This window comes from Macaca nemestrina, chromosome 7 (assembly GCF_043159975.1).
Source record: "Macaca nemestrina isolate mMacNem1 chromosome 7, mMacNem.hap1, whole genome shotgun sequence".
In the NCBI taxonomy this organism is placed as follows: Eukaryota; Metazoa; Chordata; class Mammalia; order Primates; family Cercopithecidae; genus Macaca; species Macaca nemestrina.
In genome coordinates, this window is record NC_092131.1 from 35,665,480 (window position 1) to 35,693,187 (window position 27,708).

General features: G+C 41.1%; 1 protein-coding gene and 1 long non-coding RNA gene across 24 annotated transcripts in view; one reads left to right on the forward strand and one right to left on the reverse strand.

Annotated features, from left to right (window-relative positions):
- Positions 1-27,708, reverse strand: part of LOC105494330 (regulator of G protein signaling 6) — a 626,815-nt gene that overhangs the window by 257,935 nt on the left and 341,172 nt on the right. The gene's annotated exons all lie outside the window — the stretch shown is intronic.
- On the forward strand, positions 17,866-26,307 carry LOC139364254 (uncharacterized). 2 transcript variants are annotated; one of them, XR_011625763.1, is made up of 3 exons: positions 17,866-17,899; positions 19,892-19,998; positions 26,217-26,307. It is a non-coding gene; the product is annotated as an uncharacterized lncRNA (long non-coding RNA). The 2 variants fall into 2 exon arrangements; XR_011625762.1 differs by lacking the exon at positions 17,866-17,899 and adding an exon at positions 18,228-18,269.

Below are 27,708 nucleotides of genomic sequence, written 5' to 3' on the forward strand. Positions count from 1 at the left end.
CGCGGTGGCTCACACCTGTAATCCCAGCACTTTGGGAGGCCAAGGCGGGCACATCATGAGGTCAGGAGCTCGAGACTATCCTGGCTAACATGGTGAAACCCAGTCTCTACTAAAAATACAAAAAATTAGTCAGGCGTGGTGGTGGGCACCTGTAGTCCCAGCTACTTGGGAGGCTGAGGCAGGAGAATGGTGTGAACCTGGGAGGCGGAGCTTGCAGTGAACTGAGATTGTGCCACTGCACTCCAGACTGGGTGACAGAGCGAGACTCTGTCTCAGAAAAAAAAAAAAAAGAACATTAATGACAATATCTCTCATAAACACAAACACAAAAATCATTAGCGAAACATTAAAAACTTAAATGTATCAATACATAAACAATAATAATAACATATCATGGCCAAGTGAAGTTTAACCCTGGAATGAAAGTCTGGTTAACATCCTAAAATTAGTCAATATAATTCAACACATTAATAGATTAAAAGGAGAAAAATCAAATGGCCATCTAAATAGATGCAGAAAAAGCATTTTAAAAAGCATTCATAATAAAAACTCTCTATAAGAAAGAAAAAACTTCTCTCACTATAATACTCTAGTAAATTAAAATTTTATCCCACCATAATGTAATTCTTGACGATGTCAGCTATAAATCGTCTGCAAGACAGAGCAGGAAATGATCAGTATATAATACTAAGTAATATTTTACAAGGCTATAATTAATCAAAGATATAAACAAACCAAAACAAATTAGCAAACATGGTAGATAAATAAAATTCTATAATCTTCAAAAAAAACCTTCTACATAAAGAATTAATCAATGTAATATGTTAAAATACTATTTATAATAGCATCCCCAACCAGAAAGTAATTAGGAATAACTTTAATGAAAGGTATGTGACACATATATGGAAAACATCAAAATACTGTTGAGGGAAGTTAAAGAAGATCTAAATAAGTAAGATATACCATGTTTAAGGATTAGAAAACTCAATATTCTTAAGATGTTGGTTCTTTTCAAATTTATCTAATGACTTAATAGATCTCAATTAAAATTTCTGAAGATGTTTTGTAGAAATCGATAAACTGATTCTAAAATTTATACAGAAATGCAAAGGACCTAGAATATCCCAAACATTCTTGAAATAGAAGAACAAAGTTGAAGGACTTACTCTATCTAATTTCATGATTAACTATAAACATACAAATCAAGAGTGTGGTTTTGGTGAAAGAAAATAGAAAAAGAACAATGAAATAAAATTGAAAGCCTAAAAGTAGCCCCACATATATATGGCCAAATCCATTTCAACAAAGATACCAAAGCAATTCAATTGAAAAAGAAACATATTTTCAAGAAATTGAGCTGGAATGACTAGATAGCCATGTGGAAAAAGAAAAGAACTTTGAATCTTACCTCATATCATATGTAAAAATTAACTCAAGATGAATCACAGACATAAATGTATAACTTAAAAGTATAAATATTCTAGAAGAAAATATAAGAGAAATCTTTATGACTTTGAGGAAGGCAAGATTTCTTCAAACACAGAAAGCAATAACCATAAGAGAAAAATATCCCTAAATTTAACTTCAAAATTTAAAACTGATTATCAAAAGACAATCTCAAGAAAATAAGCAAACTACAGATTGGGAGAAAATATTTCCCAGACCTATATCTTACAAAGAACTCCTACAATTTAACAATAAAAAGACAACACAATTTTTTAAAGGGCAAACATCTGAATAGATGTTTGACAAAAGATAGGTGAATAGCCAGTAAGTACTAGAAAAGGCAATCAACATTATTACAGAGAAATGCAAATTAAAACTACATGAGAAACACACCCAATAGAATAGCTAAAATTTTAAAGGCTGATAATATTAAGTGTTGACAAGGATGTGGAACAACCAGAAAGCTCATACATTGCATGGATATGTAAAACGGAAAATTGTTGTGAAAACTCTGATAGTTGTTTTCTTAAAAGATATACATCACTCTTATCACTCAGCAATTCTACTCCTAGGCATTTATCCTAGAGAAATGAAAATATATGTCCACAAAAAACCTTGAACAAGGCTTTTCATAGCAGCTTTTAGACATTCCAAGTGTCCATCAACAGGAGAATGGATAAACTGGCATATTCATTCACACAATGGAACACTACTCAGGCATAAAAAGGAACAAGGTATGGCCATATGCTGCAACATGGATAAATCTAAAAAATATTATGCTAAGTCAAAGAAAGTAGACACAAAAGAGTACATATGGTATGATGCCATTTATACAAAGTTCTAGAATAGAACCAAGTAGGGTGATAGACATCACATCTGTGATTGCTTCTGGATGGGAAAGATTTATTGGGAAGGGGAATAAGAGAACTTTCCGGCATGATGGAAATGTTGTAGATTTTGGTAGAGCTGTGGGTTACATAAGTATAGTCAATACAGATCAAACTGTGCACTTAAAAGCTATGTATTTTACTGTATGTAAATATACCTCCATACAAACAAATAACTGAAACAAACTTCTATCGAGATCTTTAAATGCACAGCTGATGTGCTATTTCATTCACATGGTAACAAATGCTAATAGCAGTTTCCTTTTTGTATTTATTTTTATTTACTCTCTTCCCACTGGCTGCTTAAATCCAATAGAATGTCAAATACTAATATTATATTAAGCCATACAATTCTATATTACCCTACATAAAAACATCCTAAATATATATAAGCAACCAAAGACTTTAAAGTAGGGGAACTGAAAAGGAAAGGGTGTTTTATACCAACAAAACCTGGTAAAAAATGTTGTCACCTAAAATTATTTTATTTCTTTGTGCCTCCGTTGTTTCACTTTCAGTGATGAAATCAGTGACTCTCCAAACTGGGTCCTGGGGGAGTCTCAGCAGCTCTCTCTGGGCCAGCCGGATCTGGGGAGGCATTAGTGGGACACTCCTTGTTTTTCCTCTCCAGCTGCGCCAGAGCACTCTCCCTTTTTCACAGTTGCGTATACTGGAGTTCTAGATAAGATTTTATTTGAACAAAGGGTTCTGATGTTAAAATGTATGTAAAAGTATGCCAAGTTTCCTCCTAATTTTATTATCCTACCATTCTAAGATGGAGATTGGTGGCCGATATGGTTTGGATCAGTGTCCCCACCCAAATCTCATGTTCAGTTATAATCCCCCATGTTGGAGGTAGGACCTGGTGAGAGGTGATTGGATCGTAGGGGTGGATCCTTCATGAATGGTTTAGCACCACCCCTTTGGTGCTGTTCTCGTGACAGAGTTCTCATGAGATCTGGTTCTTTAACAGTGTGTGATATCTCCCCCCCACCTCCTGCCCTGGCCATGTGAAGTGCTGCTCCCCCTTTCACCTTCAGCCACAATTCTAAGTTTTCCTGAGGCCTCCTCAGAAGCCAAGAAGATGCCACCATGCTTCCTGCACAGCCTCCAGCAACATGAGCCAATAAAACCTTGTTTCTTTATAAATTATCCAGTATCAGGTATTTCTTTACAGCAATGTGAGAATGGACTCATCACAATTTTGGACAGAACAAACTTCGTAAATGGACTATGGCTTTGGTAATAATACCCAACAAGCCCCCTGACCAATAAACTCACCTTCTCTGGGGTTCCTCTTACCTGGGGCACTTTCCCAGTCTACATCTCTGTTGGAATTGCTCCCACCACCCACCCCCAGTCTGTAGATGTGGGCTAAGGCAGCTATGTTTGAACCATGTGGCTCTACTCATTTCAATAACATCCAATTGGATCAAAGGTTAACCCTTATCCTAATACAGGAAAATCAGGTCCCTCTTCCTCCCACTTACCTAGACCATGTTAAGTACCCTAATCCATTAGGAAAGGTGCTTATTCTGGTTGGAGACAGCCTGTGAACAAATGGTACCTCTGTCTGAATTACAAAAAGGACCTCTTGTGGCGGAAGGCAGGAGAAGCAGAGCATGGGCTGTATTTCAGGTCCCACTTGCCCCCTTGGCTAGGCACTGTCACACAGGACACAGCCTGCGTATTCATCAGCAGTACCTCTGCAATAGCGTAGCCCAGGGACTGGCAAACGAGGGTCTGTGGGCCAAATCCAGCCTGTCCCGTTTCCACACATAAGTTTACTGGAACAGAGCCATGCCCATTTGTTTACTATTATTTGTGGCTACTTTAGTGCTATAAGAGCAGAGCTGAGTAGTTGCTACAGAGACTATATGGTTTGCAAAATCTAAAATATTTATTATCTGGCCTTGGCTTAGCCCATGTCTGATATTCATTTTCTTCAGGTCCATACTCCAAAATAATGAAATGAGTCTACTGCTGAGTACCGAATATACCACCAACTATTGGAGCTGAAAGGGTGCTACTAACTACTTGGTCGGCATTTGCTTTTAAATAAAATGCAATGCTGGATCCTATGGATTCTAAGAATATATGGATCCTATGGATTCTAAGAATATATAGAATTTTGTTTCTATTTAAGGGAAATGGATGGGGAAGAAGGAAGGAGGAGAGAGGAAGTGGGAAAGAGGGAAAGGGAGGGGGGAAAAGAGGGAGAGGGAGAGAGAAAACAAACACTAGCCCTTCGGAAGAAATTTTCAAAACCTCACTCCAATCACAATTTGAAGAACATCGTGCACCTCAAATTGTTCTACGTTTTTTGCAAACAGACCTCATCTGTTGCTTTACTATTTTTCTGTGCTGTCTCAGCGATCTTCAACATGCAGAGAGACTACGAATAATAATTGGAGATGAAACACAATTATCTTGAACTTGTTACATGATAATGGCAAAGAATGAACCAAAATAGATGGATGGGAGGTTCTGATGGGAATACCCAGTAGGACACCCCCTTGGATATAACTGGAAGCAGATTTGTGTTTAGAGTTTCTCTAAGAGGGGTCAAAGAAACTAACTAGCACAGAGTGATGTTTTGGCTCTTTTTGGTTTCTGTTTTGGCAGAGGAGCAGTTAGAAAGGGATGAAATTCTTAGATATGCAGAATAATCACAATACAAATATATCCAGGGAAAAGTCAGTAGCTTTCAGGGATGAGAAAGAGCCTCGCATGTGAGACCAAGGGTTGCTGGAAGAGTGATGCATTCAGAAAATGCAACATTGTTCTTAATCCATCAGCCCATGTCAAGGTCCCTGTGTCATCTATGCCAGGACAGCTCTGGGCCAGTTCAGGAGGTGGTAAGATTTCAACTCCTCATGTACCTTTATAAAGAAATCTCTCAAGAGGGCAGAGTCCCTCCTTCCAGTGGATGGACTGGTCCACTTTTTATGCTCTTAAGAAACTAAGAAAACTTTGGGTTCAGTTCATCTTGCAGAAAGAATTGCTGAAGGAGAACAAGAGCAGGTCAGGCCTGCAGAACCCTGTAGTTTTGAAAATACCCAGTAGAGGGCACTGTTAAAACAGTCTGATGGGAAAATAGAAGTTAACTGAACAGACAAGAGAAAAGAAAGGGTTGTTTTATCATCAGGACCAACTCATTTCCCCCTAGTCTGCAGCTATGAGTAATTCTAAGTCTATGGGATTTCTCAGCTGTTTTTAATTCCATCGTTCACTTGCCTTGGCTCCACCTGAATTTCTCCTGTCCAGCCAGTCTCCTCTGTTCTTGGCAGTGGGAGAAGCGACTGTCACTTCTGGCTGTGTGTGATCAGGGAAATGGAGTGTTGTGGTACACTAGATACAGGTTCCAGCCACTGTGCTGGAAGAGAGAGGAGGAGAACAAACGACAGCTGGAGTTGACCATACAGGGGTGTCAAGTCTACGCTTGTGACTCGAACATGCAGCTTACTAAATAAAATGTTTGATGTCCTGGGAAAACCAGTATACTGGGGAAGGCAGGCTCTGCAGCTGTCAGTGTGAGAATTCTCCACCCTGGGTCTCTTCTCCTTAGGGCAGTCTGGATCACACGGCTCCCTACCAGTGAGTTACTGTGTTCATGTCTCTTAGACTTGGCTTCCACTGGAGTGTGCTACGTGACGCCAGATTTTTCAACACACTGGCATGCATGTATCTGTCTGGACGTTTATGTCTCACTATTTCAAGGTTAATCATGGGATGCACTTTGAGGCCTTAATCGTGAAAAGGGATCAGCTCTAAAGTAGGAAAAGCACCTGTTCTTTGCTTTAGTAACTTTCTATTGCGCTCAGTACTTTGCCCAGTACACAAGAATACTCAGTAACTATACTGACGTGCTCAGCCCTCACTTACTTTAAAAAAATATATTATGTTTATATAATATTCATATGATAAATATTTTATAATATAAAATATTTAATATATTTATATAAACAATATTTTTAATAACATAAAATATTTAATATATAAATTTATATATAAATATATATTTACATATAAATAAGATACATAAATATATATAAATAAGATACATAAATATATATTTATATATAAATAAAATATATAAATATAATATAAAATATATAAATTATATAAAATATATTATATAAATATATATTTATATATAAATAAAATATTATATAAATATAATATAAAATAAATATAATTTTTATAATATAAAATATTTAATATATAAATTATATATTATAATATATAATTATTAATAATATAAATAATATATATTATTAAATATATAAATATATAATAAATATTTAAGCTTTGCAAACCATATAGTCTCTGTAGATTTAAAATAGATTAAAACAAATCTGCTCTTGTGATGTGATGAGGACCCTAAAAGAAAACCTTTCTTTGAGCATGATTTTAGCTAGCCTTGTCCTTTCCATCTTTAGAAATGCTACTCTGCTCTGTCTTTCTAGGTATATCTTTCTAGCCCATCAGAAAGGCTGGCTTGCTGTTCTCAATTCAACAAACACTTTTCAACACTGGCTTTGTACAAAGAACTTGATTAGGTATTGTGAGGTTACAGAGATGAATAAGACACAGACCAAGCCCTTGAAGAGTTTAAATTCAGCAGGGAGTAAAGCCATATGGACTACTGTAATAAAGAGCAGAACAAAATATGTGCAGCAGTGCTGTAGAGGACAAGCACTTCAGGAGTGTTAGGAAAAGAATAACGTAGTCTTCCCGGAGACTGAAGGAGGCAGATTTGAACCCAGCCATGAAGAACTAATAGAATTTCCTTAGACAGGAAGAAAAGAAGCGCAGTCTGGTTGAAATGATGGCATGGGGATGCAGGGTGTTTGAGGGACAAAGAACTATGAAGAGTGGCTTCCCTATGAAGCTCACGGAAGCAGATGGGGATGGAGATGGACACAGAGAAGTAACCGAGGAGCTCAAATGCCATCTAAGGGCTTGAAGTTAATAGTCTAGGGAATGATGAGTTGACAAATTGGAGCCTGGGAGATCAAGAAGAAGGATCTAGGTATAGCCTGGCCCCGGGGGTGCGGAGAGTGTGAGCTGGAGCACAGGCAGGGAAAAGAGTGTGGAGTTGAGAGGTATGGTGATCATCTGGTGGGAGCAGAAGCCAGAGGGATACTCACTCCACATGCTCTTCCAGAGCCTTGCCCCTTGAGAGTTGGGCTCCCTAGATTCTGCACAGTGAGGGAAAGAACCTTCTGCATTTCAAAGAGCTGAGATTCAAACCTTGCTCCCCTTGGCACATAGTTGACAGTTGCAAACAATTCAACCCAGCCATGAAAGGTGTCGCTGGTGAGAGTAGCAGCTTTGAATTAATCTGTGTGAGGCTCTGCTAACATAGGTGCAAATTGAGCACTTCCTTTAAGAATCCCTAATGAGGACCAATTTCTAATTAAGCGCATTTTCTTCCACTATATGCCCAGTTTCTTCCTTGCTTCTGCAGCACCAGAAGCCACACTGATTTATCAGCAACAGATGATTCTTCAAATCAATCCCCAAAGGTGTCAACTAGAAGAGGGGGGTCCCAGGAAGCCAAGAACTTCTTAAAGTCTGAGACTCAATAAAGGGGTTTACTCACCAAGGACCCATTTCAAGGGACTTCCAGAATACCTTAAATGGAAGCTGAGGAGAGGAAGGAAGCTGAGGAAGGAAGAGGGCTGGCAGAAGGTCAGAAGGAAAACAGCCACCTGCTAGGTGTGAAGCTATCGAGAGCATGCCAGGAAGTCTTTTGAGAGTAGGGAGAGCAGAACACGCATTGCCTGAAAAGCTTGGGACCTGGCAAAAGGTGGACCAGGGAGGGGATATGAAAATGGGAAGGATGTCAATCTCTTGAGAATGAGCCTAAACACTGAATAGGGTTTATGCGGCATAGCGGGTGTCATGCTTGAACTCGGAGATCAGTCCAGTCCTAAGGGCCTTTGTGTGCTGCAGAATTCTTTGCAATAAAATCTCTATTTCTTCATTTTATGAGAGATTGATCTTCCTAGGATTTCTCTATTCCGTTTTTCTTATTTATGATTCACCATGCCAAAATGAACTTTTCATTCTCTTTTGAATGGAAAGTTCTATCTGTCTTGACAGTGAAGAATAAACACATTTTAAATGCCAATTTTCTTCATGCTTAATTTTTTCTAATCCAATCTGAGGAGTGACAGGGAAAACAACAGTTCTGACAAGCAGCGACCAAGAACTTTCAGCAAATCCATTAATTAGGGTCATGTTTACACTTCTTGTCATTGACTAAACATCTGCCTAAATAGTTTTCTTAGTTTATAAAGTCATAACCACGTGTCCACATACGATAATGTACTGTATTTAAGTTTTATAAGTATGTGAGAACTGTGGGCTTCTGTCTCCTGTGGGAAGAGAGATTTAGCTGTATAAAGAATGCTGGATGTAGAGTCAGAAGACCTGGGCTGAATGTCACCTTTGACATTTGATAGCAAAGAGGTATTGGGCAGGTAACCTGTGTTTCAGCATTTGAAAAAGGTAGTAATAATTACCTCCCAGCGTGAACATGAGGTTCTGTAATAGGCATTGAGAATTCAACAATAACGTCCTGAGGAACTTTTGCTAAGAGTAGAGGTGGGGAATGCCACTGAGCTGTGTTGCTCAGGAAGCAGCGTGGCATTCATGATTCTGTGAAATGGGTAATTCATTGACATAGATTGGGTTCCAAGCAATAAAGGTCTCATCCTGACAACAAGCTTTCAATTCCACAGGAAAAGAGGGGAGAGAGAGAGGGAGGGAGGCGGGGGGCGGGGGGGGGCGGGGAGAGAGAGAGAGAGAGAGAGGGAGAGCATGCAGGTTAAGAGATATGGCCTCAGCTACCACTTTTCAGAAACTAACCAGACAATAAAGGAAATACAAAGATGAGGATCTACCCTGGACTATTCCCTGAGCTGCTGATTAAGGTTTAATACCAAGTCTTAGGTAGGGAAAGTTTAAAGACTGTTATCAGAAACTATATAATCCTTTCTAGTTGATTGTAGACATATTGTATATACACTGTTTGTAATTCTCATTTCTATATTTGGGTTTCTTGGCTCTGCAGAGCCCTTTACCATCTTCCATGCCATTTCAAGGACTCCCCTTGGTACTGGCATTTACAAACATCCAGGTCAAGTGAACCTTATCTAAGTCTTAGAATCAAGGTTCAGGTACTGAGGGTGAGCAGGAAAACGGTTGCCCTTTAAAAATTCTACATAAGATGTTTCTGACAGGGTGAGAAATTCATGACAAGATCATGCCAATGCACCCCCTTCAAGGGGACAGCTCTCTGGGGGACCATCTTCCTCATGTTTCTTAGACCTCTGAGCCTTCTAATGTGCCCGGCCTTCTTTCCCCTAAGCCTCACTCCTCACTTCATTCTCTAAATCTCATTGGCCTGCAACGTTCACTGTCACCCACCATTTCATACTAGGCTTGCCCCTACTGGTCAACATACATCTAGTTTCCCCAGACTGTGACTTTGACCTCCCTCCAGCCTGTGCTGTCATCTTTCCTCTTTAACCTGGTGAACTCTGACAGACTACTTAGCTTATTCTTCTTCCATCCCAATCAAACCAATGCAGCCTTCTTCCCTGCTACCTGTGGGGGCAGCCCCCTAGCCAAACTGTCCTAGTATCAAGGGCTGCAGCTGGTCAAATGTAAAGTTTCCAGCAGTGGATCCCTTCCATTCAATAGTACTATGGAGTAAATTTCAGTATTATGGTGATACTCCAGAAACCATTCCACCAGGATAATTAGAAGAGTCTTAAAAGTAAGAACTGAGTTTTCTATTACCTTTTGAGGGACAATTCTTGACTTACTACATTACATATATATAATATTTCCATTACGGCTTCACTGGCAAATTCTACCAAATATTTTTTTAAAACGCCAATTCTTCCCAAAGTCTTAAAAAAAAACTGAAGAAGAGAAAGCACTTCCAAACTCATTTTACAAGACCATATTACCCTGATACCAAAGCCAAACAAGAAAAGAAAACTATAGGCCAATATCCCTGATGAACATAGATGTAAAAATTCTCAGCTATCTAGAAAACAGAATTCTACAGCACATTAAAAGAACCATACACCATGACCAAGTGGGATTTATTTCTGGGATGTGATGATAGTCTGACATACGCAAATCAATTGATGTAATACACCACATTAACAGAACGAAGGACAAAAATCACACAATCATCTCAATAGATGCAGAGAAAGCATTTGACCTTTCATGATAAAACTCTCAACAAACTAGGTATAGAAGGAATTTACCTCAATATAAAAAAGTTGGCTGGGTGAGGTGGCTCATGCCTGTAATCCCAACACTTTGGGAGGCCGAAGTGGGCAGATCGCCTAAGGTCAGGAGTTCACAACCAGCCTGGCCAACATGGTGAAACCCTGTCTCTACTAAAAATACAAAAAATTAGCCAGGCGTAGGTGGCACATGCCTGTAGTCCCAGCTACTCGGGAGGCTGAGGCAGGGGAATCACTTGAACTGGGGAGGCGGAGGCTGCAGTGAGTCTAGATCATGCCACTGCACTCCAGCCTGGGTGACAGAGTGAGACTCTGTCTCAAAAAAATAAATAAAAATAAAAAAGGTCACATATGACAATCCTGCAGTTAACATCATACTAATGAAAAATAGAAGCTTTTCTTCTAAGATCAAGAATAAGATAAGGATGCCCACTGTCACCACTTCTTTTCAACATACTATTGAAAGTCCTAACCAGAGCAATTAAGAAAGAAAAAGAAATCCAAACAGGAAAGAAGTAAAAATATCTCTGTTTGCAGATGACATGATATTATATGCAGTAAACCCAAAAGACTCAACACAAAAACTGTCAGAACTAATAAATTCAGTGAAGTATCAGGAAACAAAATCAACATACAAAAATTAGTTGCATTTCCCTGTACTAAGAATGAACTATCTGAAAAAGAAATTAAGAAAACAATCCTGGCCAGGTGCGGTGGCTCGCATCTATAATCTCGGCAGTTTGGGAGGCCAAGGTGGGTCACCTGAGGTCAGGAGTTTGAGACCAGCCTGGTCAACATGGTGAAACCTCATCTCTACTAAAAACACAAAAATTAGGCGGGTGTGGTGGCGCATGCCTATAATCCCAGCTACATGGGAGGCTGAGGCAGGATAGTCACTTGGACCCAGAAGGTGGAGGTTGCAGTGAGCCAAGATCATGTCACTGCACTCCAGCCTGGGCAACAGAAGGGAAGGGAAGGGAAGGGGAAGGGGGAAGGGAAGGGGAAGGGGGAAGGGAAGGGGGAGGGGGAAGGGAAGGGGGAGGGGGAAGGGAAGGGGAAGGAAAGGGGAAGGGGGAAGGGAAGGGGAAGGGGGAAGGGAAGGGGAAGGGGGAAGGGAAGGGGGAAGGGAAGGGGAAGGGGGGAGGGAAGGGGAAGGGGGGAGGGAAGGGGAAGGGAAGGGGAAAGGGGAAAGGGAGGGGCAAGGGGAAGGGGAAAGGGAGGGGGAAGGGGAAGGAGAAGGGGAAAAGGAAGGGGAAGGGAGGGGAAGGGAGGGGAGGGGAGGAAAGTAATTCTATTTCCAATAGCAGCAGAAAGAATAAAATACCTAGGATAAACTTAACCAAGAAGGCTTAAGATTATTCACTGAAACTGAGGAAATATCAATGAAATAAAGAAAACACAAAAAATGGAAAGATATCCTGTGTTTGTGGACTAGAAGACAATATTGCTAAAATGTCTATACTACCCAAAGTCATCTACAGGCTCAATGCTTTCCCCATCAAAATCCCAAGGGGATTTTTTACAGAAATAGAAAAAAATCTTAAAATTCACATGGAACCACAAAAGACCCCAAAAAAGCCAAAGCAATCTTGAGAAAGAACAAAAGCAGAAGCATCACACTTCCTGATTTCAAAATATATAATGAACCTAGAGTAATCAAAATAGTATGTTACTGGCATAAAGACAGACATATAGATCAATGGAACAGAAGAGACAGTGGATAAATAAATTCATGCATATCCAGTCAACTGATCTTCAACAAGGGTGCCAAGAATATACAATGGAGAAAGGTTAGCCCCTTGATAAATTATGCTGGGAAAAATGAATACTTATATGCAAAAGAATGAAATTGAATGCTTACTTTATACCATATAAAAATCAACTCAAAGTAACTTAAAGACTTAAATGTAAGACCTGAAACTATAAAATTTCTGGAATAAAACATGGGGCAAAGCTTTATGATATTGGTCTCTGCAATGATTTCTTGGATGTGACACCAAAAACATAAGCAACAAAAGCAAAAATAGGCAAGTGGGACTACATCAAATTAAAGAGCTCTGTACAGCAAAGGAAACAATCAGCAGAGTGAAAAGACAGCCTATGAAATGGGATAAAATATTCACAAACCACATATCTGACAAGGGTTTAATATCTAAGAGATATAAGGAACTCCTGCAACTCAATGGCAAGAAAATAAACAAATTTAAAAATGGGCAAATGACTTGAATAGGCATTTCTCAAAAAAGGACATAAAAATGACCAATAGGTATATGAAAAGTTGGTCAACATTGCCAATCATGACAGAAATGCACATCGAAACCACAATGAGATATCACCTCACACCTGTTAGGATGGCTATTATCAAAAAGAGAAGTGCTGGCAAGGATGTGAAGAAATTGGAATCCTTGTACACTGTTAGTGGAAATGTAAAATGTAAAATGTTGTAGCTGCTATGGAAAGTAGTATGGAGATTAGATTAGTCCGTTTTCATGCTGCTGATAAAGACATACCCAAGACTGGGTAATTTATAAGGAAAAAGAGGTTTAATGGATTCACAGTTCCATGTGATAATGGTGGAAGGCAAAAAGCACATCTTTCATGGTGGCAGACAAGAGCAAATGAGAGCCAAGTGAAAGAGAAAACCTTGTATAAAACCGTCAGATCTCATGAGACTTATTCACTACCATGAGAACAGTATGGGGGAACTACCCAAATGATTCAATTATCTCCCACCGGGTCCTTCCCACAACGTGTGGGAACTATGGGAGCTACAATTCAAGATGAGATTTGGGTGGGGACACAGCCAAACTGTATCATTCTGCCCTGACCCCTCCCAAATCTCATGTCCTTACATTTCAAAGCCAATCATGCCTTTGCAATAGTCTCCCAAAGTCTTAACTCATTTCAGGATTAACTCAAAAGTCCACAGTACAAAGTCTCATCTGAGACAAGGCAAGTCCCTTCTGCCTATGAGCCTGTAAAATCAAAAGCAAGTTAGTTACTTCCTAGATACAATGGGGATACAGGCATTGGATAAATACACCCATCCCAAATGGGAGAAATTGGCCAAAACAAGGGGGCAAAAGGCCCCATGCAAGTCCAAAATCCAGCAGGGAAGTGAAATCTTAAAGCTTGAAAATGATCTCCTTTGACTCTGTGTCTCACATTTAGGTCATGCTGATGCAAGAGGTGAGTTCCTATGGGCAGCCCCACCCTTGTGGCTTTGGAGGGTACAGCCTCCTTCCCAGCTCCTTTCAGGGCTGGCTTTGAGTGTTTGTGGCTTTTCCAGGCACACAGTAAAAACTGTTAGTGGATCTACCATTCTGGGGCCTGGAAGATGTTGGCCCTCTTCTCACAACTTCCCTAGGCAGTGCCCCAGTGGAGACTCTGTGTGGGGGCTTCAATCCCACATTTTCCTTCTGCACTGCCCTAACAGAGGGTTCTCCATGAGGGCCCCACCCCTACAGAAAGCTTCTGCCTGGACATCCAGGAGTTTCCATATATCCTCTGAAATGTAGGCAGAGGTTCCCAAAACTCAATTCTTGACTTCTGTGTGCCCTGTGGAAGCTGCCAAGGCTTGGGGTTACACCCTTTGAAGCCATGGTCCCAGCTATACCTTGGCCCCTTTTAGCCATGGCTAAATTGGCTAGGATGCGGGGCACCAATTCCCTAAGCTGCACATAGCACGGGGCCCTAGGCCATTTTTTCCTTCTAGGCCTCTGGGTCTGTAATGGGAGGGGCTACAGCAAAGTTCTCTGACATGCCCTGGAGACATTTTCCCCATAGTCTTGATGATTAACAATTGGTTCCTTGTTACTTTTGCAAATTTCTGTAGCCGACTTGAATTTCTCCTCAGAAAATGGGTTTTTCTACTGTGTTATCAGGTTGCAAATTTTTCTAACTTCTATGCTCTGTTTCCCTTTCAAAACTGAATGCTTTTAACAGCACCAAACTCACATCTTGAATGGTTTGCTGCTTAGCAATTTCTTCTGCCAGTTACCCTAAATCATCTCCCTCAAGTTCAAAATTCCACAAATCTCTAGGGCAGGGACAAAATGCCACCAGTTTCTTTGCTAAAACATAGCAAGAGTCACCTTTACTCCAGTTCCAAACAAGTACCTTATCTCCATCTGAGAACACCTAAATCTGGGCTTCATTGTTCATATCACTATCAGCATTTTGGCCAAAGCCATTCAACAAGACTCTAGGAAGTTCCAAACTCTCCCACATTTTCCTGTCTTCTTCTGAGCCCTCCAAACTCTTCCAAACTCTCCCTGTTACTCGGTTCCAAAATTGCTTTTACATTTTCAGGTATCTTTACAATAGCTCCCTACCCTAGCAGTGCCAGTTTACTGTATTAGTCCATTCTCATCCTGCTGATAAAGACATATCTGAGACTGAGTAATTTATAAAGAAAAAGAGGTTTAATGGACTCACAGTTCCACATGGCTTGGAGGGGCCTCACAATCATGGTGAAAGGCAAAAGGCATGTCTTACATGGTGGCAGACAAGGGAGAATGAGAGCCAAAGGAAAGGGAAAACCTCTTATAAAACCATCAGATCTTATGAAATTTATTCACTACCATGAGAACAGTATGGGGAAACCACCCTCGTGATTCAATTATCTCCCACTGGTTCCCTCCCACAATTTGTAGGAATTGTGGGAGCTACAATTCAAGATGAGGTTTGGGTGGGGACACAGTCAAACCATATCAGAGATTCTTAAAAACATATCTATCAAGCTATCATATGATCCAGTGATCCCACTTCTGGGTACATAGCCAAAAGAACTGAAACCAAGATCTTGAAGAGATATTTGCACTCCCAAGTTCATTGCCGCATTCTTCACAATAGTCAAGATATAGAAACAACCCAAGTGTCCATCGATGGATGAAAGAATAAAGAAAACGTAGTCTATACACACAGTGGAATATTATTCAGCCTTAAAAAAGGAAATTCTGAAATATGTGACAATATAGATAAGCCTGGAGGACACTATGCTAAGTGAAATAAGCCAGTCACAGATGGACAAATACTACATGGTCACACTTATACGAGGATTCTAAAACAGTCAAAATCGTAGAAGCAGAGAGTAGAATGGTGGTTGCCAGGGGCCGGGGGGAGGGAGAGATAGGGAGTTATTACTGAACAGGTAGAAAGTTTCAGTTATGAAAGGTGAATGAGTTCTACAGATCTGTTGTACAACAGTCCCTATAATTAACAATACTGTATTGTGCCCTTAAAAAATGTGTTAAGAAGGTGGATATCATGTTAAGTGTTCTACCACACAAACAAACAAAAACCACAAAGGGGCACAAGGAAACTTTTGGAGGTGACAGGCATGTGTATTCCCTGGATTGTGATGATAGTTTCACAGGTATTTGCATATGCCCAAACTCATCAAAATGTACACATGAAATACGTGTCCTTTTTTATATCAATGATGCCTCAAAAAGCTATTAAAACTTTTTCTGTTACCCTACCAGCTAAAGAGAAATTGGGCTCATGTCTTAAACCAGGAGTAGCACAGGCATGGGTGAACAGGTGGCCACTGCTACCTTTGTGGCTCTATCTTGTCTTCCAGCCCGTCTGTTAGTGGGATGCTACAGACTTGGAAACTGCATCTCTGTTACAGTCAGATACTAAGGGATTTCTTATAATTTGGGCATTTCAAATGGTTCAAGGAAATCTGTTACCTGAAAAGGGTAGCACACTGATGATCTGTCACAGTGACCCAAAAATTAATTAATGCTTATCACTTGGTACTTGGTCACAAAGAGGTGGAAAGGTTCACATGTAGGTCAAGTGTATTTGCTAGACAGAAGTGGCTAACAAGATCACACAGCCATCATGTCCATCTCTCGTGGCTGCCATAGCTCAAGGGTCTACACTGTAGCCAGGATCCTAGCAGCTTCTTTATTTTTACTGATGTTCAGAAGTTCCCCATTATTCCCCATCTTGTTCATTTCAAGTCTGGAATCCGTGAATGATCCAATGCGCAATAATCTTTAAAAAGAGCAAAAAGCCTACAGTTGCTCCATAAGTGATGGTTTTATAGGAGTCACAGTGATTTTTAAAAAAAAAAAATACCAATGGCCTGCCACTCTTGCTTAAAATCTTCCAACGACTTTGTGTCTTCCAATAACTCGTGCCTTATTTATTAACAAAATTCAGATTCCTTACTGTGGGTTACAAGGACCTGCAGGATCTAGCTCCTTTCTATTTTTCTGGATGCATGAATTAATCACGTCCCATTTGCTCAGCAATCTCCAGCCACTCTGGTCTTCATTTTGTTCCCCAAGGACACCAAGCTCATTCTTGCCTTAGGGCCTTTGCACGTGTGTTCCTTCTAGAAAGGGCTTCTTCCAGGTTTTCAGAGATCTGCCTCCTTCCCATTCCTCAGGCGTATCTCAATAGTCTCCTTACAGAGGCCTTCCCTCACCAACCAGTCTAAAGAGATCGCCTCCCCCATCACCACCTTTTATTTCCTCTATTGCATGTATCGCTCTAGTAGTAGAAACTTGGTATCATTTGAAGTCATGAAATACAGGTGGCTAGTTCCCAGTGGTTTCTCTTGCCTTAAGAAACTTGTTTCAGGCCAGGTGCGGTCCTCACGCCTGTAATCCCAGCACTGTGGGAGGCTGAGGTGGGCGGATCACCTGAGGTCAGGAGTTCAACACCAGCCTAGCCAACATGGAGAAACCCCAGCTCTACTAAAAATACAAAAATTAGCTGGGCATGGTGGTGGGTGCCTGTAATCCCAGCTACTCAGGAGGCTGAGGCAGGAGAATCACTTGAACCTGGGAGGTGGAGGCTACAGCCAGCTGAGATCGCAACATTGCACTCCAGCCTGGGCGACAGAGTGAGACTCTGTCTCAAAAAAAAAAAAAAAAAGAATCTTGTTTCACTTCTCACTTTTTAGCTTGCTACATATGCCTTATTTGTCCGTAAACACAGCATAACTACCTCTGTATTAATAGCAACCAATAACTTGCAGAACACGCATTCATTAGGGTCATGTTTATGCTTCTTTTCATCAACTAAACATCTGCCTACATAGGATTTCCTAGTTTGTAAAGTCATAACCATCTGTCCACATGAGATAATGTATTCTATTTAAGTTTTATAGTATATGAGGACTATGGGCTTCTATTTTCTGTGGGACGAGGCATTTGGCTGTTTGAAGAGTGCTGGGCATATGGAGTCAGAAGACCTGGACTCAGTCTCACCTTTGACACTTGATAGCAAGAGGTCTCAGACAAGTAACCTCTGTTTCAGCATTTGAAAAAGGTAATAATAACTACTTCTCTGGATGAATGTAAAAGTATGATTTCTATGATATTAGAGAGTCAGAGATTAAATAATAAATGATTTCCTCATTTGCTTTTGTATGTCTCTTCTCACTACATTGCAAGTTCCATGAGAACGAGGACATTGTTTCTCTCTTCATTTCTGGGTCCCCAGTGCTGGGAGTAGTGCCTGGCATAAGGTTAGTGCACACTACATTTGTTGAGTAACTACATTAGCAGTTGTTTTTCACAATTGTTTTGTGATGTAAATATGTCATCACCACATGTGACAAGACTGAGGCTAGACCAGATTGACCAGTATGGCACAGCTGAGACATACATTTTCTGTACAATGACTTGGAGGGAATCAGGTGCTATAAATTATACATGTGATTTCAAGGGTCATTCAGGCTACATCTTTTACTTTGTAGAGTTTTAATTCTAAAATGAGCCTTGTTGATTGCTTTCTATCTCTATTCCCTATTATTTAAGAAACCTATTCATTTTTTCTGATGCTTATTGTAATACTTCAACTGTCTGGTTCCAAATTTATCCACTGCCCTCAGCTCCCATAAAAAAATAAGACCTGTTCCTTTTTCAAAAGAAAACCCAGGTAAATACCTTTAGAGTTTGTCTTGGGATGGGGGCACGGCGGTGGGGACCACATTGACTTCACAACCCCTGCCTCCAATAATGTTGGGCAGGAATCACATGTTAATAATTTTTATGGGCATCAAACACAGTACCTTGTAGTAGTAGAAACTCAGTATCATTGAGTCCATGAAATAAATGTGGCTATTGCTCTAAGAATCTTTTCTGACCTCTCACTTTTTAGCTGGCTCCACATGCCTGATGCTCTGCATTAATACATTCTAGCTATTGAGTTCTTTTGCTTTTCTTTGCCTTCTCTATTCTACACTTCTCTACCCTATACTTAATAAAGGCATCTCAGTTGCCTCCCTCACCCTTTCTTTGTCATTCTCATGTTTTTAATTCTGAACCAACACCCTATCACCAAACCACTCTTCCCTTATTTATACCACTGTCTTTTTTCATCAACGGAGATCCCTTTCTAGATCAGTTTCTGGGCCATTAACTGTTCATCCAAGTACAGCTAATGGCTCCCATCTCCCCCAACCCTGGACATAATTTCTCCTTAGAGACTGTGGTGGCTTTGTAGCATGTCAACGTGGCTGGACTCAGCTAGATTTCCCAGAATCTCCTGCCTTGTATGTTTCTGAGCAGAGCAGGCCAAAGAGACCTTCATATGGAGGATCTGGAGGGCAGAAGTGCCACAGTGGACCGGGTGCGTGAGCTCACATACCTCGTCACTTATCTGCTGCTCACCTCTTTGGCGGGCAACAGCAACTGGGCCCACACTGCCCCACCTTCCTCTAGACTCTCTTCCAGCTTCTTCCACTTCTGGGCCTGTCCTGCAATTAGCTCCATGATGAGAGATGCCAGCATCTCCTCCAGGACACACACATCAAGGTCAGAGGCAGCAAGAACTGATCTGGGTTTCAGTCCAACCTCACAGGTTCCCAATTCTGCTTGTAGGTTCCAGCTTTTTCCTGTTTCTCAAGTTTACATCTATCATGGACTGCAATTCATGTCCCTGCAAAATTCATATGTTAAAGCCCTAACCCCAATATAACTGTCCTTGGAGATAGCACTCTTTACAGAAGTAATTAAGGTTAAGCGAGGATAAGGTAGGGTTTCAATCAGATAGGATGAGTGTCCTTTATAAGAGAAGACACCAGCGGTCCTATTCTCTCCACATGTGCACAAAGAAGAGGTCATGTGAGCACACAACAAGAGGCATTGCCCACAGCCAGGAAGGGGGGAATCACCAGAAACCGAACCCTGCGAGACACTGATTTTGGACTTCCAGTCTCTAGAAGTGTGAGAGAATAAACGTGTGTTGTTTAAGCCACTCAGTCTATAGTACTGTGTGGGTGCCAACTGAGACAACATCTGATTTCCTGTTCTACAGGCTTCAAACTCCAGCATCTGTCCCAGACAACGGCTTCATGGAGATGGTGGGACCAACTCCCACAATTGTGTAAGGCCACGTTCCTGTAACAAATTCTGTATTTATTTGTAAGTATATAGAACATATATAAATGCATATGTATGTATGTGGCTATATAAACCCACACACACACTTCCTAGTGAAGTTCCTTGAAAACAGGCATCAAATCATGCAATATATTGTTGGCATGTGCCGTGTGCCTTAACTGCCATGTGTCTTCTAAGCAATACATATTCCCAGTGTGGTGGGCAAAAACAACTCTGTAAACATCTGTAGGAAAGCAAGCCCAAGGCAAAGTGAAGCCAGCTAAGTCTGCTCTTGACATCCTTTCTAGGTTCTCTTCTCATCTGCCTCCCCAAACCCCTTACCACGAGCCTGTAAATCAGTATTTTTACTTTGCTTCTTTTTCTATTAAAACCAAATTGTTTCTGGACAAGGTGTTTCATTTGGACACAACTGTTTTGAAAATTTAGGAATTGTTAAACGATGCTCAGAGATTCCTAATACATGTTTGTATGTTAAAGGTAACACCAACTGACTTTCAAACACCCAAATAATCTGTAAAGCCCCTCCCTCTGTAATCTGTAAAGCCCCTCCCTCTGGCCGCCACTTGCACCTCCAGACACTACTGTTTTCTTTTCCCATTCTTCCCCACCCTCCTATCAAAGGACACTGTCCACTGTCCCTTACTTTCATGAACTGGGCTAAAGAAATACTTGGGCCACATAGTTAGGATATCAGGGGTGGGGGAAGTAGACAGTAGAGGATTTTATTTTATTTAATTATCTTGAGACAGAGTCTTGTTGTCATGCAGGTTGGAGTGTAGTGGCACGATCTCGACTCACTGTAACTTCTACTTTCTGGGTTCAAGAGATTCTCCTGCCTCAGCCTCCCAAATAGCCAGGAGTACAGGCGCACACCACCAAGCCCGGCTAATTTTTAAATTTTTGGTACAGACAGGGTTTCACCATGTCAACCAGGCTGGTCTCAAACTCCTGAACTCAAGCAATCTGCCTGCCTCGGCCTCCCAAAGTGCTAGGATTATAGGCATGAACCACTGCACCTTCCCTGGACAGTAGAGATTTTTAAATTTTTAAATTTTTAAATTTTATTTTTTAGATGGAGTCTCTGTCACCATGCTGGAATGCAATGGTGCTATCTCAGCTCACTGCAACTTCCAGTGCCTTGGTTCAAGCAATTCTCCTGCCTCAGCCTCCTGAGTAGCTGGCATTACAGGCACGTGCCACCACTCCCAGCTAATTTTTGTATTTTTAGTAGAGACGAGTTTTCACCATGTTGGCCAGGATGGTCTCGATCTCGTGACCTCGTGATCTGCCCATCTCGGCCTCCCAAAGTGCTGGGATTACAGGTGTGAGCCACCGCACCTGGCCAGTAGAGATATTTAAAAGGCAAACAATGGATGCTTGAGTCTGCAAGGGGCTCATAGTCAAGATCAAAGTGCATAGTACCAGGAATAAAGAGGCCTCCTCTGATGCACCTGCTATCTTAAACTACTGTGCATGCACCTGGAAGAGCCCAGCTCCAGCACTGCTCACAAACCTTCCAATTTGCCAGCTGTGGTGTTGAGAGAAAGTGGACTCTGGGACACTGAGGGAAATTGTTCATTCATGCATTCGATTCAATGTGTATGGATTGAATACCTCCTACATCCCAGGCATCATTCTGGGCACTTAGGAGAAATCAGTGAACAAAACAGACAAATATCCCTACCTTCATGGAACTTTCATTCTACTAGGAATGGACAGTCAAAAAAATAGTAGATGTTGGATATTGAAATTTTACTATAGATCAGTGTTTCTCAACTTTTTTTTTTCAATATTGTATTAGTTTCTTCTCTTGTTGCTAATAAAGACATACCTGAGACTGGGTAATTTATTAAAGAAAAAAGAGTTTTAATTGACTTGCAGTTCCACATGGCTGGAGAGGCCTCAAAATCATGGTGGAAGGGCAAGGAATGTCTTACATGGCAATAGGCAAGAAGGAAAATGAGAAGTGAAAGCAGAAATCCCTTATAAAACCATCAGATCTCATGAGACTTATTCACTATCACGAGAACAGTATGGGGGAAACCACCCCCGTGATTCAATTATCTCCCACCAGGTCCTTCCCACAACACATGGGAATTATGGAAACTACAGTTTGAGATGGGATTTGGGTGGGGACACAGCCAAACCATATCAAATATCACCCTAAGGAGGCTTTTTAGACATTTTTTCCCAACTGCCTCCATATGAAATTTTAATATCACAGATATATATCAATCTATGTGTTGTATGTATATTCTGCGATTTATTTTTCTTAAAGACTTTTTTTTTACCACTCCCAACCCAGAACCAATTTTGGCTCCCTTGGGGGGCTACATTGCCCCCATTGAGAATGCATGCTATAGACCCTCTCCTTCCATTAATTTTTAAAAGTTGGCTGCTTGGATAGTTTCAGATGAGGAAAGATATGTTCAATGTACAGGAGTAAGATACAATTTTTTAAAAAAAATATTCATAATGTCTCAACTTTTGTGCAAAAAGTGATAAGGTAGCACGAGCTTTTCTATATAAAAATGCAAGTGTCAACCAACAGTCCATGTTTATTTATGGGCAGACATGTACCCAGCAGCACACCATCACTAATGGTTAGAATATTGAAATAAAATCTATATATTAGATAGCAGCTGCCCAAAGCTCTTAAGTGCCTCCTTCCCCCAATTCTGCCCTACTACCCGGTCCCAGTCCCCGAAGTCTCATGGGACAGAGAGGTCTAGACCTTGGAGACAGGGTTTCCCCTTGTGCTGATGCTGGCTTCCTAATGGAAAGATGCCCATTACCCATCTGTCCACCTACTGCCAGTTAACCCTCTCCTGTGAGGTGCCCTCCATAGCTGCTCATGGGAAGTAGAGACTCTGTAATATATACTACACTTTAGTTATAATTTTCTAATATGTTCCTTACATATACACAAGGAATTAACTCAGAAGCTCAAATAACCCACACATGAACATTAGAGTGAGGGAGAAATAAGCGAGAGACACTGGTAGTGTGTGGAAGGACAGAAAGAGAAATGGGATGCTTGTACCCAGTATGGCCACTAAGAATGTTTTATGCCAATAGATGCTATAGATTATGTAGGAATCCCGCCTACAGAAATAGAATAATTGAGGCTTTAGCCTCTATGTAATTGACACTATAGACATTGATTCCCTATGCTACATAAATTGCCAGGTTGTAAGCTTTTGAATCCGTAGCCTGGATTTCAGTTCCCCGACTGTGAAACCAATGGCCCATGAAGCTTTGTTGTAGAGTTGTCTTTTGATCCCCGTACCCAATCTTCCAGTGTATACTTAGTCCCTTCAGCTGTCTAAAATGCCTCATGAACCAGCCTCACTTGGCTTTGGGGACTATCCACTGAGATAGCATGTGGCCTGAATTTGTTAGTATTATGGTTATAAAGTGACTAAAACTGCCATCTCCTTTTAAAATTTCTAATTATTGTGTCATTTAATCACAAAATTAATATGTGTTCATTAAAGATTATTTTTAGAAAATCAGAAAAGTGAAATAGTAATGCTACCTTTCATATATAACTATCATATAAGACAAATGAGCACTTTGTAAATTGCAATATAAAAGAAAAATACCATAGCAGACACTGACCTACCCAAAGATGATCATACAGTGGTTTGTGGCATTTGTTGGAACCAGGGTGACAAACTTCCACTCTGGTGGGTGAAGGTAAGTGTTTCGTTTAAGGAAGTGGATGTACTATTGTTCATTAACCCCAAAGTAGTTAATCATGAGTAAAGGAATAAGATAAACTGTATTAGTTTCCATCTGCTGTTGTAACAAATTATCACAAACTCGGTGACTTAAAGCAGCACAGATGTATTATTTTATACTTTTGGAGGTCAGAAGTCCGGGAATGAGTTGGCAGGGGTGAGGTCCTTCTGAAGTCTCTGGAAGAGAATACGCTTCCTTGCTTGTTCCCGTCTCTAGAGGCTGTCCACACTGTTTGGTTCATGGCTTCCTGATCATTACAACTTCTCTGACTCTGACCCTCCTGTCACCCTCTTATTGATTACATTGAGTCCACCTAGATAACCCAGGCCAATCTCCATATCATAATTCACTCCAATTTTCAAAGTCTCTTTTGCCACGTAAGGTAACATATGCACAGGTTCTGGGCATGTGAACGTGGGCATCTTTGGGAGGCCATTATTTGGAGGCCCAGCCTTGGGCCTAAAGGTGAGAACTGGCCCTGTGGTCTTTGGGTTCATGCTAGGAGCCCATGGGAGGAAGGGAGTGATGCCAGAGGTGCGGGTTGAACTGCCCTAGTCGTGTCACTGATGACCTGATGGCACAAAGCAGAACCCCAAGCTCTGGATGCAGCACCAGTGGTTGGAGAGCCCAGGGGTGTGCACCTGAGTTCCAATCCCACTGGACTAATAGACTAATAGACTAATAGCAGAGGATGAGCCTACCTTTGAGCTCAGAGGGGAAAGCCATTTCTGGAGCCAATGATGAATAGTGCTAGAACTTCTAGTACATGGTCCTGGTCACTGCAGGTTTGCCAGAGGAAAAGACTATCTAGTGTACCCCTTACTGGCTGTGGCATGGGAAGAAATGACTCCCTCAGATTTCCAGGAACGATCTGGGCATAGCCACCAACTCCGTGGACTGTCCTAGCCTGGAATTAGTACTGTTTACTGGTGAGGAAATACTGCTGTTGAGTAGAAACAAATGGCTCTAAATCAGTCTACACACCTGAGCAGGGAATGCCTCTTCTTTTGCAGCTAGGCACATTCACATGCACATTCCAGAGGAAATCCTATTTCTATCTGCACATACCGGGGTCAAGGGCATCCTTTCTATACCTTTCTTTATTGATAGCTTTGCAAATGGATGCAGCTCCAGGTACCTGCCATACCTAATACGTTCAGATCTGCTCGCAGCCACCCAAAGATCTTTTTTGAGGAACTACAAAGATGACAATTCCTAGGTGTTCTTTAGGTCTGCTCTGGGGGAAAAAGGTTACCACAAGAGCTTATACTCCAGGCACTAGAAGCCCTTAAGTGAAAGTAATGCCTTCATAAGGCAAGAATGTTTATCAGCTGCTGGCAACCATATTTCCTCCCATCTTTTATTACTTTAAATCTTAATAGGGCCCTTGCACTATTCAACAGCTTATCAATGCCAGCGGCACAGTGTCATTTATTTCCCGTGTATCTACCACCGATTGCCCCTGCTGTCCACACTTATGCTGTGTTAGCTGTTGACCCAATTTAATGCCTAGCTGGAAACTTTCTTCACAGCTGTGATTAAAGAGGGAAAAAAATGAAAGAAGATGGTGATTCAGTTACTTGCATATGTATAATTCTTTGATTAAAGAAAAAAAGGTGGTGAAGGAGGAGATTGTCTAATGACCCACATACATATGAGTTCTTTTTAGGCTCAAGTTTCTTACCCATAACGCAAGCTTTGAAAGCCGGAATCAACTTTCTCAAGTCACTGTGGAATGCCCACTTTCAAGTATATGTGACCCCATACATCTCAAAGTCGATTTTCTTTTCTTTTTTTCTTTTTTTTTTTTTTTGAGATGGAGTTTTGCCTTTGTTGCCCAGGCTGGATTGCAATGGTGTGATCTTGGCTCACTGCAACCTCCACTCACTGCAACCTCTGCCTCCCAGGTCCAAGAGATTCTCCTGCCTCAGCCTCCTGAGTAGCTGGGATTATAGGCACCCGCCACCATGCCCGGGTAATTTTTTGTATTTTTAGTAGAGATGGGGTTTTGCCATGTTGGCCAGGCTGGTCTCGAACTCCTGACCTCAGGTGATCCACCCGCCTTGGCCTCCCTAAGTGCTGGGATTACAGTAGTGAGCCGTTGCACCCAGTCTCCAAGTCAATTCTCTTAAAGCTGATATTTCAACTGTAGAGCCGTAATTTTATCTCTAATTCACCTGATTCATTTACCTAATTCATGCATTACTCTTTTGGCATAATTTCCAATGTAGGGGGAAAGAAGACTGGTAGTGAATACTGCATTACAATGATCAAGGACAGGATGATGGGGCTGGGCCCAAGAGAGAAATAAAAGGGCACAGACACTGAGTTGTATATTATGCAACATTCTGTATATTATTTCAGGATTTTGATGCTGAAATAATGGCACTGCATTTCCACAGGCCAGCCTTTCTCCATTTCCCGAACATTTCCTGTAGAAATTGAGAGCGAAAGAGGATTTGAGAACATCTAACCACAACCTTGATTTTTTACAGAGGCCCAGAGCAGTTCAACAACTTGCCTACTGACACTCAGTAGTCTGTTTGAAAGAGAGAAGCTAAAAATCGAAGTCTCCTGATTACCAGGCAAGTGCTATTTCCATATAACATGCTGTCTATCTTTTCCCCTTGACTGAGTCACCTCAATTGCATTGAGTATGGTGATATGAAGTCACTCTTGGCAAAGGCCAGGTAACTCTCCTCATTCCTGAGCCCAGAGTACATATCCCCAGTACTTATCTGATTTATCAAAAACTCAGTGGCTTTAGAGATGGATAAGAGTTGGTGGTAGGAGGAATAATTCTCCCCCCCGCAATACATCCACATCCTAATCCCCAGAACCTGGATATGTTCAGCTACATGGCAAAAGGGAATTAAGATTGCTTAGAATTAAGGTTGCCAATCAGCTGTTCTCAAAATAGGAAGATTATCCTCGATTATCCCGGGGCCCCATTGCCATCACAGAGTCCTTAAAAGTGGAAGAAGAAGGCAAAAAAAAAAAAAAAAAAAAAAAAAAAAAGGTGATGCTGTGTAAGGAGGACTCAACTATTGCTTCTGGCTTTGAAGAGGGGAAGGGGCAAAGAGCCAAGGAATGCCAGCAGCCTCTAGAAGCTGGAAAAGGCAAGGAAAGGCAAAGAAACAGATTCTCCCCTAGAGCCTCCGGAAAGGAATGCAGCTTGTCACCCCTTGCTTTTAGTCTATCTATTTCAGATTTCTGACTTCAGAACTGGGGGATAATATATTTACATGGTTTTAAGCCATTAAGCTTGTGGTAATTTGTTACAGCAACTGTAGAAAACTAATACAGAGTTGAAATGACTGCTCACAAATCCATCACAGGTTAAAATGCTGTGCTGTTACAGGGAAGATGTGGCACCATTCTCTCACAGGCTCATCTGACTACTGACCAGGTCTGAACCTGGTCTTGTCTACAGTGGTTGACATGGTTTGGCTGCGTGCCCACCAAATCTCATCTTGAATGGTAGCTCCCATAATTCCCATGCGTCACGGAGGGACTCAGTGGGAGGTAAGTTAATCATGGGGATGGTTTTCCCCATACTGTTCTCATGGTAGTAAATAAGTCTCACAAGATCTGATGGTTTTATAAATGGGAGTTTCCCTGCACAAGGTCTCTTGCCTGCCGCCATGTAAGACAGCCCTTTGCTTTTCCCTCAACTTCTGCCATGATTGTGAGGCCTCCTTAGCCATGTGGAACTGTGAGTCCATTAAGCCTCTTTCCTTTTAAATTACCCAATCTTGGGTATGTCTTTATTAGCAGCATGAGGACAGATTAATATAGTAGTGAAATGAGAGGAACAATATTAACGAGGTACACTATTTCCTCTCTCTCTCCTTCCTCTAGCCTCTCAAACACATGGCTGATGCTGCTTCTCTTGTACTGTAATAATCTGAACAAAAGGCACGGGTTTTAAGACCACAATTTGTGCATCTTTTTAACCCCATAGACTAACATAATGCTTGGCATACA